This window comes from Podarcis melisellensis (genome assembly GCF_964234715.1).
Source record: "Podarcis melisellensis genome assembly, chromosome: 1".
In the NCBI taxonomy this organism is placed as follows: Eukaryota; Metazoa; Chordata; class Lepidosauria; order Squamata; family Lacertidae; genus Podarcis; species Podarcis melisellensis.
The window spans coordinates 75,451,753-75,465,432 of NC_138528.1; the positions used below are offsets into that span (position 1 = coordinate 75,451,753).

At 42.5% G+C, this 13,680-nt stretch overlaps 1 protein-coding gene across 11 annotated transcripts in view; it reads right to left on the reverse strand.

Annotated features, from left to right (window-relative positions):
* Nucleotides 1–13,680, reverse strand: part of TSPAN4 (tetraspanin 4) — a 504,081-nt gene that overhangs the window by 101,777 nt on the left and 388,624 nt on the right. Inside the window, exon 1 of one of the 11 annotated variants that reach the window (XM_081922510.1) lies at nucleotides 10,189–10,208. The exons of the other annotated variants lie outside the window; for them this stretch is intronic. The gene's annotated coding sequence lies outside the window, so the exon portion shown is untranslated. Of the gene's footprint in view, nucleotides 1–10,188; nucleotides 10,209–13,680 lie in introns of those variants that run through there. 11 annotated transcript variants of the gene reach the window in all.

Genomic DNA, 13,680 nt, shown 5'->3' on the forward strand with positions numbered 1-13,680 from the left:
AAGTGGCAACCAAAGAATTAAGAGATAATACTTATTAATGTGTGTCAAAAAGATCTCTAATGTGAGTGTGCTTCTCCTGGAAGACACAGTAAATAACATTTAGAGGAGACGCCTGGAAAGACAAATACAACTCCTGCATGTAAACACTGTTTTACCATTTATATGCTTAAAGAGAAAAGAATACAGTATAAATCATATTCCTAGTAATAGTTTTAGGGGGCATCTCTTGATGTGCTATATAGATTCATAAAGGACCATCTGCTTCCTACAATACTATACTCTAAAGGGTGTAGAACAAGAACCTCTGATTTCCTTTTGGCGCATTAGCTATTTTCAACTGAAATAAAAATAACACAAGGGAAACTAGCATTAGCTTTACCTATTGCACCCATGGCATATCATTACCATCTGCTTAATGTTTGAATGGGAGGCCAATAGAGCTGGAAAAAAGAAACCTAGGGAGCACCAGCAGAGCGGCTTTGCTCCTTTATGTTAACGCCTGAAACAGAATGGGAAAAGAGGGTGGAGAGGAGGATCTAAACCAACTCCTTCATGGGGCTTTTGTGAACTCTTCAGATGATGATAAGCAAGTGGCTAGTGCTCAGCATGGGTGGTTGTTCTATTGGCAGCCAGTATCTGTTCCCAGTGTCCACCAAGAACTCATGGTGTAGATGAGCCTAGAGGAGGGAAGACTCACTTCCTTATCTCCATGACAATAGTGGTACCTCAGGTTACAAACCTCAGGTTACAAACACTTCGGGTGTACAGACTCCGCTAACCCAGAAGTAGTGCCTCGAGTTAAGAACTTTGCCCCAGGATGAGAACAGAAATCGCGCAGTGGTGGCAGCAGGAGGCCCCATTAGCTAAAGTGGTACCTCAGGTTAAGAACGGTTTCAGGTTAAGCATGGACCTCTGGAACGAATTAAGTTCGTAACCAGAGGTACCACTGTACAGTGGTAAATTGGGTTGCATACGCTTCGGGTTACATACGCTTCAGGTTACAGATTCCGCTAAGCCAGAAATATCACCTCAGGTTAAGAACTTTGCTTCAGGTTGAGAACAGAAATTGTGCTCCGGCGGCACAGTGGTAGCAGGAGGTCCCATTAGCTAAAGTGAATTAAGCATGAATTAAGTTCTTAACCTGAGGTACCACTGTATTGCAAAGTGATGCGGGGATCAGTTCTCCCTCGAAACAAATCAAATGCAAGTAAAACACAGACCAGGGCACCTGGCTAACAGTGGGAGCACAGAAATGTGCCCTTTTAGGGGTGGGCTTCAGGAGGTACGTAGAGGCTTCTTGGGAGTTGTATACAATCCACAGGCTAGCCATTCCTGCTTTACAGCATCCAAACACTTTCCATGTCCAAGGGAGACCAGAAAGCAGATAAAAAGTATCTTAAAAGGGAAAGAAATTAAGTAGACTTGTACACTCTGTGAAATATCTAGAGCGTTGAACTTGCTGTCTTGCTATTTTACTTATACAACTGTATTATCCCCAAAGAGGTACCTACAACAGAGTTATGGGGCATTTGAGAAGAAATGAAAACCGAGGGCAGGTCGCACCTCATAATTCAGCTCCATATGTCCCCTGGATACACGTGTAATTACATTAGGAAAACATTTTGCCCCAAAGAAAACAATTAGGGAAGCAATTTACTGTTTGCATTAAAGAAGGATGGCTTAATCCTTCAGATACACACCACAGTAAACGTAAACTGGAACATTTCAGTGAGTCCATACTGGAAGTGAGACTGTATTTTTACGTTATGTGTGCAGAAGATGCTTTACGTCCTGAACGTAGCTTGGCAATCTACAGCCAATAAAGCACACTAATTAGATGAAGAATCATAAATGCTTGACAATAATTCTAATCAGTGTTTTAATAGGATGCCATGCTATGTGCTGCATAACTGCAAGAGGAACAAATAAACCTGGGAGACCTGGCCTGTGTGCATGTGTAGCAGCTGACCCACTTCCCCTCCTGCCAATTTTCAAACAGGCCTCTGCATATGCTGTTTTGGCAGCTGCATCAAGGGAAGAACTGGATGCAGAACCCATAGGTAATCAAAATGCCCCACCCTGGTGGGATAAAGGAAGCCTCATGCAGTGTGCTTATGCTGTCTGATTTGGGTAGAACAATTTTCGGTGCTTAAGTAACATTCACAAGTTTTTGTTAATCAAGGAGGTAAAGATAGAGGAGTTCTGTTCTTTTAAAGGGGTTCTGTTCTTTTTCTCCAATAGAAATAATGAGTAATGAGGTGGAGATGGTTAAGGGGAGAGATGGAAGGATCTGTTAATCCCCCCCATTCCCTTATTTTTACAATCTTAAATTCTTCATCTTTCTACAACAGATTGCCATTTTAAAACGGAAATCCTCATGAAAAGCTATCAGCATACTGGTGTGAATTTCTCCTAATGCACACAGTTTTGTACACACTATTGAGTAACATAACATATTTTTTTTGCAAGGAATTTACCCTAATATAAAGCATTTTGGCGTGTTAGTATCACAATATTGCCATTTTTATGCATACTTTCTCCTTACATATGCATTTTTGTACACATTGTGTGGCTGAATAATTGCATTGCAAAATTAGGAAAAGTGCGAATTTCAAAGAACAGTTATACTTCAGTTTGTATACGCTGTCCTTGCTTTAAAGGGAATATGTATCCAGAAGTGCAACAGTGTTTGTAACTACTCACACACTACTACACACAGTAGGTTCACTTGCACATAAATGCATATTCAGAGATCTATCCGGCTATAAGTAACTTTCTTCCCTGAAAAAAATTAAATTTGAAAGAATCAGCCAGAAGTTGTCCATGCCACCAGTGCTATAATATCAATGGTCTGTGTGATAAATCAAAGCTGCCAAATTACTGTGCTATCCTTACTAAATTTGTCAGCAAAGTTCAGTTGCTGTACGATAGATCATGGGCCCCAACCAGTTACAAAAAGAAAGGCCCATAGGACTAAATATAGCTAATACATTTCCCCTAAATAATCTTGATTACCAAACCTCTTAATGCCCAAATCTGTCATAGCCTGACTGGCATGAAACAGCACCTATGTTTAGTTTTATGTCAATATTGTTATGAATAGAAATTATTAGACAGGCATAAAGAAAGCAATATGCCATTAAAAAGGGAGCAAAGTGTACAGAAATTTCGCCATTTAGGTCACTTATCCAAGTGATAAATTTCCAAAACTGCCTCTTTTCATCATTACTGAATGGAAATATTTGGTACCACTTCCCCTTCTCCCCCATCTAGAAGTGAGTATAAAAAGAGCCAGGAGCAATGGGCAATTGGACAGAAAAGCCCATCTAGGCATAAAGCAAGGATATCTGATATGAGTCCTTGCATCCCCTTCTGCTCCTTTAAACATCACAGCAGCTAATGAGCCTGATTACCAGTGACCCCCTCCTGCCCAGACCCCTGCTCTCAGTCTTTTCCTTATGGATTTGATAGATGTGGTTCTCTCAGGAGATGTCTATGAGCCAATTTGTACAGTGGCCTTACAGCCCCATTACACAGATCGGATAAACGCACAGATCTGTCAGCCTGGCTCCGGTCCCGACACTCTCGCAAAGCACTGCCAAATGACTTACAAAACTGCTGTGTCCTTTCCCTCCTGCCGCACTTCACCCCCGCATGGTGCTCAAACTGGTTTTCTGTTTCCTGCTGCCAAATCGCTTTTGAAAGCCCCCCTAGGGGCCTGGAGGAGGAGCCACACACCACTCGTTTCCCAGCACCACGGCCTGTTATTGCTTCCCAGTGAAAAATAAGAGCTCGAGCCCTGTGTAAATTGTTAATATCGCTTTCTTTTGCTCATAAAGAGGCAGGGCCGATGCCCGACTGCTGTGCCTCGTGCATAATTCATGGCGTTCCTTAATGTGCAGAGCTCTCCTCTGCAGTCCATTTCCCAACATAAAATTTAGCCATAAAAAGCAGGTTCCTTGTGAAACATGAATGTGGCACCTGAATTTTAAGGTGGCCATGGGCTGCTTTAATTTCTCGTAATGGAGGCTTGCGGAATGTCGGAAAGCAGTTGGCCCAGGATGGAGAAGAAGGGCAGAGCAAAAGATGAGCCAGATCTTGCCACTCTGAGGAATGCAGTGCTGCCTTTTCATTTATTAAGGCCTTCCCTGTCTCAAGGATTACTCCAAAGAAGACCCTGCCTTTACCAGCTAATGACCTGGACTGAAACCATTCAGGCTTCATCTACCTGCAGGGCTCAGCTGTATTCAAACACCCCTCCCTTGCACCACCAAAGACAGCCAACTCCAAACAAATGCCAGCATATATTTGGTTGGAAAAAAGAATGACCCAGCTGTCATTATCTGCATTGCTGTGATTGCCCAGAAAAGTTGCTCGAGCTCCCAGTCAGTACCAGCTTCTGCAGCCCGAAACCAGTGGTCTCTGCAACCACTCCAAACATGCTGGTGTCGTGGATATTGTTGGCACAAACATATTGGGGTTGCAAATGTTTCTGTGATTCAATAGATCCTTTGTGCCCTTCTAATAAGCTGCCTTTCGTTTAAGTCATATTGAACACAGATGGGTGGTGCTGGAATTACTTCTTTCACCATTTTGTATTACTGGAAATATTCCCGAAATGAGTCATTTCCCACTACTGAACCCCATCTCAAGTGTACAACATATATTTTATTCACATTGACAACTAATTTTAAACATAAATTCAGGCCGCTTTTAAAATATTTTGCTAAATAAATATATAGTCTCTAAGAGCAAAAGGGGGTAGGAAATAGGGGGGGGGATGAGATATACGGTAGGGGAGAACATCAGAAGTGGGATAAATTAAAGCTGGAGCAGTTTAAAAGGTTGGAAGCTCTCCAATATTCTGCAAGAAAGTCAGATGCAACAAGGGCATTCCAATGTTATGTCCCAACAGGGGCTGAAAGGAAAAGAGAAACGGTCACAAAGAAAATAAAATCTGCATTTCGTTTATTATTATGTGGGCACTTAAACTGTCAATCCGAATTGGCTTTCTGCCTTCACAAATTAAAATGGCACAACTTTTTTTTTAAATATAACAAAAGTGCTCTCTTCTGTCTCCAGAGATCTATCAAACGTTTGCACTCCTTTAAAGGTACAACAGATCAGAAGGTGAGAGGGTCGCTGAAGAAGACAAGTTAATTTAGGTGCACCCCCCTTCCCAGTAAGGCTCTGAAACGTCCATTTCAAGATGAATATGAACAGAAAGTGACTTGCAAAGTTTCTACAGGCAATTGTTCACTTTTGCGGGAGGGTCGAGGAAGGATACTAGGAATTATTTCTTAGGCCTCCTGGGATGCCCACCCAAGCGACAGGAATGTCTGAGGAGAAAAGGCCTAAAAGGTGAGGTGTATAGCTGAATGGGAGGGCAAGTTTTGCAGAGCCAGTGTGGTGTAGTGGTTAGAGGGCCAGACTAAGACCGGGGAGACCAGGGTTCGATTCCCTCCACTCGGCCGTGAAGCTCACTAGGTGACCTTGGGCCAGTCACTGCCTTCTCTAAATAATAATAATAATAATAATAATAATAATAATAATAATAATAATAGTATTAGCCCCAGCTTCCTTTCCCAGCTAGCATGAATACACCCATCTCTCTGACACACTGTCTCTTAATCTTCCTCCTTTCCAACCTTCAGGATCTGTCTAGTGCCTCATATGACCCTAACCTCTTTTCCTTATTCCTATCCCAGCCCTACCTGGGGGTCAAATCTGCAGCCTTCTGCACGCCAAGCACTGACCTCTGCCCCTTCCCTACAACTCCTACTTCATGCAGCTCTGCCTTTTAGTGTTCACGAAGAAAATGAAAAAAGCAAAAGTCACCTAATGAATTGTCAAATAATCACAAGACAATGGTTTGACCACTCACCAGAAGCATTTACAGCTCTTTCCCCATTTTGTTTCACAAGGGTTACAGCAGCCCAGCTGGCTCCTGAGTTTTAATGCAAGGATTAGATGAGCAAAGATTCCCGATGCTGCAATGCTTTAAAGGGCAGAAGTTATTTTACACTAGTCCTTCATTATTGAAGTTTCTGTCATTGAATTTATAATTCAAAGACGATCCTGCTCTCATCTGCTTTAGTGAAGCTTGCAAAAGATTCTGTATCATTAATTTTAAAATTCACACAATGTATCTAATACTGTTAGCAGTGTGTGCCAATAAATGTCCTTAGACAACCTTGGGTTTCCTCCCCTCAAAACGGATTGCACAGATATCTTTCACAGCGTACTTTAGTGCAAAATACTCCACTCACTAGGCAATTCCCCCCCCCAATAGCACATACATGCGGTAGAAAGTCAAATCTCTTTTTCCCCCTATACTGGTTCCTATGCTGGTATACTAGTAGTTTAGGGGAGTGGGTGGCATTGTGGTCTAAACCACTGAGCCTATTGGGCTTGACGATCAGTAAGTTGGTGGTTTGAATCAGTGTGATGGGGTGAGCTCCCATTGTTCTGTCCCAGCTTCTGCCAACCTAGCAGTTTGAAAGCCGCCCACCAGTGCAAGTAGATAAATAGGTACAGCTGTGGTGGGAAGGTAAACGGCATTTCTGTGCACTCTGGCTTCTGTCACGGTCCTCTGTGTACCAGTAGCCAATTAGTCATGCTGGCCACATGAGAAGCTGTGGACAAACACCAGCTCCCTCGGCCTGAAAAGCGAGAACGCCGCACCATAGTCACCTTTGACTGCACTTAACAGTCCAAGGGTCCTCTACCTTACCTTTTACCTAGTTTAGGAGAGTTTGAACAAATACCAAGGGTTATATAAGAAAAATTATAAGACCTACCTACCTATCCCACACTATCTAGAAACAGCTTTGGGAGACCAGAAGGGAGGTTTTTGCGCTAAAAGTTCTACCAAATATGCACATTTCACTCCTCTTCAAAACACAAAACAAAAAACCACATGTGATGGGAGGCTACAGCAGGAATGGATGTGGCTGGCATACATTTATCTGGGTAGGCATTGCATTATGGCCCTGTATCCTGGGGTTTTAATTCGCCACACTGAGATCACTGTTGTTTGTACTTAAAAGAAAAAAACCTCACACAAAACTATTTAGAAAATTGCACAGAACATTCACCCCAGTCTGTGAATTACATGGGGGAAAACAAGCTTGCCTTGTACACAATCACCGTTTTCTTCCAGGTGAAATATAGACCAAGGCAGCAGGGAGGGACAAAGGGAGAACACAAGCTTAGCTGAGCCTGCACATGGCAGTGACAATGTCAGATTGCTATCCCCACACAGCTCTGAAAGTTTTGAAATATTAACAGGAACATTTGCACCCATCCCTTCTACAATGTGGTGCAATTTGGACAATGCAAGAAGAGCTTTCTGTTGTGGCTATGCCAGTTTGAAGTATTTGCCAGGTTTAGACAAACTGCAGCCTGTTAACCAGACGTGACTCCCAGTTAGTTTTTTTAAAAAAATAAAAATTAAGTGGAATTAAATAAACTTTTGTTTATTTAAACCTTTTTTTATTTAATCAGTGATGGGAAGGAAGACATGCCGAGAATAGGGAGAAGAAAACCATGCCTCCCTGCCTCCAAACCTCAGCTACTGCTGGAGCTGCTTTCGGTTAAATACACTGAAGTTTCCAAACTGAAATTCAGAAGGCTGTTCTTTGAGGAGCTTCTGCACATTCCAGCTGCAGAAGGCAGCCCAAGAGTGTTCCTGCTTCACATTGGATTGCATGATCTTGCTGGGAAACATTCCTACTCCCGAGCTGCAGGCTGGGCATTGTAGTTTTGGCACCTCACCTCCCAGCTGAAGAGGTGGGCAAGCTGAAAGGGCTCTTTCACAAAACCTGCTCGCCGAGGGAGATGGCGGCGAGACAGCTGTTCCCCCAGAAAGGTCTCTTTCCTGCAGGTGGGCTGCGGCACAGAAACAAACTGGGAGGCAGAGCTGGGCTGGGCCCCACCTGCGTGTTGGTTGTGACTCATGGCTCACATCTGCTTCCCTGCCGAGCGCAGGACAAGGAGGCTTCCTGGAGGCACAGCCCTGGTTCCCCTCTTCCCAGCAATGGAGGTGGCTCCATGCTGTTGGCAGCTGCTCTCTCACACTCCTTAGCAAGAGGCAGAAGGAGGAAACCACCCAGAGTGCCTCCTGTGAGTGCGCTGAGGCCACTACCCACAGCCTGAGAGCCTCGGGTTTGGGGGGTGCACTGCTGGCCACCCATGCAATACCACTGCTGTGCACCTAAATCCCCAATTGTGTGCACAGTGCATTTCCTTGGTACTAAAGTCACTGAAGGAGCTACTGCTAGCACAAAGCTTACGTATGCACCAAAGATCACACTTGTGTCACAAAGCTGTTGGGTCAGAGATATTAAGCTGTTTGGTTTTTTAAAAGATGCCTTTTGAAAGCTTTCCTGCTTCCTTATTCGGAAATGAATTCTCATTTGCTCAATTACATTTATGCAAACACTAATTTCCAGGAGCCAAGACACTATTTAGTGACAAGGAACTCTGTAGTGAGAATGAAATATGTCAGAGATGGCTGCCAAGAGGAACATGGCAATATATTGTATGCTAGCCATTTTATGATTCCTACTTCTGTTGCTCATCTCTCTCTTGCTCCCTCATTTTGAATGAGCTTTAAAGGTTATTTTGGTATGATGTGCATACCTAGAGTTACTGTGCAATTAAAATCTGTTTTAGGTAAAGGTAAAGGTACCCCTGCCCGTACGGGCCAGTCTTGTCAAGACTCTAGGGTTGTGCGCTCATCTCACTCTAGATGAGCTTCCGGGTCACGTGGCCAGTGTGACATCGCTGCTCTGGCGAGCCTGCACCAGCGCAGCACATGGAACGCTGTTTACCTTCCCACTATAAAGCGGTACCTATTTATCTACTTGCACTTTAAGGGTGCTTTTGAACTGCTAGGTGGGCAGGAGCTGGGACCAAAAGACGGCAGCTCACCCTGCCGCGGGGATTTGAACCGCCGACCATATGATTGGCAAGTCCTAAGCACTGTGATTTTACCCACAGCGCCACCTGCGTCCCTGGAAAATCTGTTTTAGTGACAGTTTAAAAGTAGTGTTATTTTTCCCCCTTACATCACATTCCATTGAGATAGAAAGAAAAAAATCCTACAGTTTGCAACTCTTGGAAGGCATATAAAGATAATGCCTCCGCCATTCTCAGAGGGTCAAATTAGCAGCAGAGTAAAGACTTTCCCCATAGTTAGAGCAACAACTCTCCTATATATGCAGAAGAAATACTGTTTTCAAGCACCTAAGGAGAAAAGGGTTATTTAGTCGGTCAAAACCAATTTGTAAGTAAAGATACAACAGAGGTTCACATACACTTCTGTTTGGGGGCTTCTAAAAGTAGAGTTAAAAGTTCTCAATAATCTTACATCTCACTACTTTATTCTAGTTTCCAGTTACAGAGTTTCACCATTTTACTCTAGTTTCTTGTTCTCTCCCCTTCCTGTGTATTCTGCATCAGAGAATAATTTGATGCGGAAAATGTGTTAGCTGTATCATGAGTTTCACGATAACCTGTGGCTAAGGTAACAGGGAAAACTGGCTGGATTGTGGGAGAAATGGAACTTATTTTGACAATTTAGTTGTTAAAATATTTTTTTAATTTCCTATTCTGAAGTAAGTAAAGCTTTACATGATCGCTCAACAAATCTGTTCAATATTAACAGATGTTCATATTTAATCACTCTGAAAGCATAGCTATATTATGGTTACTCAAAATACTTGCAAAATCTCTGCATCAGCCATAATAGGCCATTTTAGCTAATTGTCCTGAATGCGTGTTGAGAAGGTCATCACTTCTCTTTAACTTTTTAGCAGAATGAAGTTTCCACTGTTAGGTCCAGTTGCAGACAACTCTGGGGTTGCAGCGCTCATCTCGCTTTATTGGCTGAAGGATAATGACTAAGCCACTTCTGGTGAACCAGAGCAGCGCACTGGTTACCTTCCCGCCAGAGCAGTACCTATTTATCTACTTGCACTTTGATGGGCTTTCAAACTGCTAGGTTGGCAGGAGCTGGGACTGAACAATGGGAGCTCACCCCATCGCAGGGATTCGAACCGCCAACCTTCTGATCGGCAAGCACTAGGCTCTGTGGTTTAGACCACAGCATAAGAAGTACTTGAGTCAATAAAGACAGAGAGGCAGTATCAGATTATCTTAACAAGATTCTTATTATTCACTTACTGTGTTCCCTGGGACGACGGAAGAGTGAAGCTATTGTTGATGACACCATGAAAGTTCAGTTTGCCCATAAGGAATTGTGATGTCATTCCACTTTGAAAGGGATTCTTCTCATGATGAAGGGGTAAGGTGGTGTCCAACTTAGTGTTTTATTGATCACTGTATTGACACACCCTGCTGATGACTGCCTGCTACTCTGGAGGCACATCTGTTTTGCTTTTAGCCATATGGATTTGGTAACTTTGATCTGTGACTTAAGTACAAATCAAAGTATACCAAATGGAAGAAACATCAAGCAGGAGAGCACCTGGCTCCCCACACATTAGCAGATCTCTAGCCCCAAAAGGAAGAGAGTAGAAAGGATAGCATCCAGTCAACGGCTCATTCTATACCTACGAATGGAAGATACTTCAAGCTGATGCTGTGCCAAAATCTATCTTTAACTTTCTCGAAAGTGTTCTTCCTCTACAAAGGAGGCCTTCATTTTTCTGCCTCATTTCCAGGGCACTTAAAAATGTCAACACTGCATGGGAGGCGATTTTAATTTTTCATTGTGAGATGGCCGAGGGTGGTGTGTGTATGTGTTTCTTTTCAGTAAACCTTTATCCCAGCATTCTATAACCTCCCAGCCTGCCCACCTTTCCTGATCTGAAAAAGCCCTATGGAAGAAGCTAACTCGTTATGCCTTGTCTTCAGTTAAGGAGCAGGCGCCTAGGAAGGCTGCAGAATGCAGACTACCAATGAGACCAACGGTAGAATGAAAGGGCATTTTCGCCACCTCAAAAGTAAGGCAAGATTGACAAGACCACATGCATGAGAATTTCACCCAAATTTTCTCTCCCCCTTGATAAATTTTAATGTAATCCCCCCCCCCAATAAATTGACATAGAACGGCTGGGGGAAATGCAGGAGAAAATTTTGGCACAGCACTGCTTCATGCTGAGCAGCACAAGGTTCCTCTCTATTTAGCTCCTTGGGCAGTAGAAGAGTTCTGCAGCCCCAGAGGACACCCAGCAAAAGGTGATGCCTATGGAAACTGTCGCTCTGGGGACATGCAAGTGTATGTGAACAGTAGTTTGTAGCCAGGAGGGGAAATCGTGTGACAGTTTTCTTTAATCAATTACTAAACAATAGGAAAGGAACAATTATACTCGAGAGGAACAGGCTGCAGTAGAACTATTACTCTTAGTGAGTCGAAGGTATAAGAAACTGGGTATGTAGACAGTAGTTTAAAGTAGTTGACGATCTGATAGGATCTGGTAGTCAAAAAAGAAGGATGTAAATCTAAGAAATAATGAATGTAAACATAATAAATAATAAAATAATTCAAATGTCTAGCATGAGACCCATTTGAATTCCAAAATCAGCATCCACATTTCATTTGGTTCCAGGGTGGGCTGGGGAAAGCAAGTTAGAAAGGATAATGTGCCTTCAAAAGTATCAGGGATCAATCCTCTGTCAAAAAACAATTGCAGTTCAGCAAGGACACCAAAGCTTTAGAATCTCAAACTGGACATTCTAAACAAAACACTTCTCAGTGTAATTTCAGCACATACATTTCTATGGCATTCCATCTACTTATACTTCCTTTCAAGACATGTAATTTGAAACCCACTTCACTGTATGAGTTTACTTTCAACTTCAATTATATTGCTCTGTAATTCTATCAAGTGTTATTCATACAACCCCCATTACAAAACAACCTATAAACTGCAAAATTGCTTTCCCTGGAGTGGGCTGGTTGCTTTCAGCAGTGCTACTTTAAGGTAAGTGACTTCTGAATTATTTCCACAGATTCTCATTGCCTGACAATTTGTACTATTTTCACAATTATGTGAGATGGGGACTGGCTATTATCCCTATTTTACAGATGGAGAACTGGACCTCTGACTAAAGGTCACACTACAGTTCTGTTGTACAACACAGCATTAAAACTGGAAGACCTATATCTTCAGCCATCATCATAAATACTTGAATGTCTTTTCTCAATTTATACATAGAAGTAAAGGGAGGCTTGTGTACATTCTATGCCAAATTAAGAAAAGAGCAAGTAAAACCCATAAAATTTATATTCCAAACGCAAAAGTTTGCTTTCTTGAGATGAAGGAAAGACAGGATGAAGGAAACCAGGGAACAAAGACTGCAGAGGATAAAGAGAAAGGAGTGTAGTAATATTTTCTGGGTGTATAAGGAAAGAGGTGGAATGAGAGAACCAGAGATTTGGAACAGAGACATCTATCTTCCTGCAGGGTAGGTTCAAGCATGGTCTTTTAGCCAGCAGCTCCCAAGACAGATGGATGTCAACAACTGCGCATCAAGTTGCCAGTCAGCACTCTAGTGGCAGCGTTTTGCACTAGATGCAATTTCTGCATAGTCTTCAAGGGCAGCCTTAGATAGAGTGCACTGCATTAGCTGAGACGGGAGATAATCAGAGCAGGCGAAATTGTGGTCAGGCTGCCTTGTTCCAGGAATGGCTGTAGCTGGCAAACTAGCCGTAGCTGGAAAAGGGCATTTCTTGCCACTGACGCCACTTGGACCTCAAATGATAAAGGTGGGCGAAGGAGCAGTCCCAGCCAACAAACCTGGTTTCCTATTGACACATTTGAAACAGAGCTGGTGTAGCAACTTTGCAACTTTTTCGAGTAACTAATCATGAACAAAACAGTGGCTACTTTTGAAATGCATAAGGCTATCTTGATAGAAATATTAAGATTGATCCCCTTGATTCACACACCATTGGCTTTGCCACTGGAGTTCATTTTCTAAGTCTAGTGCCAACTGAAATATCGATCGAAACATAATTTCATGACAGCCGTCTTGGATTCCAATACGCTAGCAGCTTACACTACCTGCCAGATTGATAACATGACTTTTTAGATGCATGTAGACCACCTCTAACTGAAGTACACATTTACTGCTCCTGGCGATGAATTAATTGATTTATATATTCTGTGCAAACACACACCATATAATATTCAAGGCAGCTTCTGCATAATGCGAAATTTAAGAGACTATTCCAATCACTTTTTACCCTACTATTGGTTTAACCATGCCAGTTCTATTAGCAACTTCACATCCAGCCATAATTTTGCATTTTGGTTGCTGACATTTATCTTTGTCATGTTGTATATTTCTGGGTAAATGGAACAATCTATAACCCTTCCTACAGTTGTTTTAAGAAAAGTGTTGCTCCAGTCAATTTCCTCAGTTAAGTATCATCTTTCTACCTCCATTATGCATGCAAAGCCACTCTGCCTTTGCAAAGCTGCTCAGAGCCTTCTGCGTTATTTTAATTATTTTTGCTTTAGGGGAAAGAACATTGACTTGAAAATATGATAAGAACCCATTGCACACTTCATTTCAGCCATCTATGGAGCTATTAAGGACATTATGTTTCCATTTTCATAGGACAGAGCCCTATATTTTAAGCACAATGCAATAGCGGATTGTTAATCAAGGGTATATCAAAACTGGATTGCAGTTTTTATTAAAGAA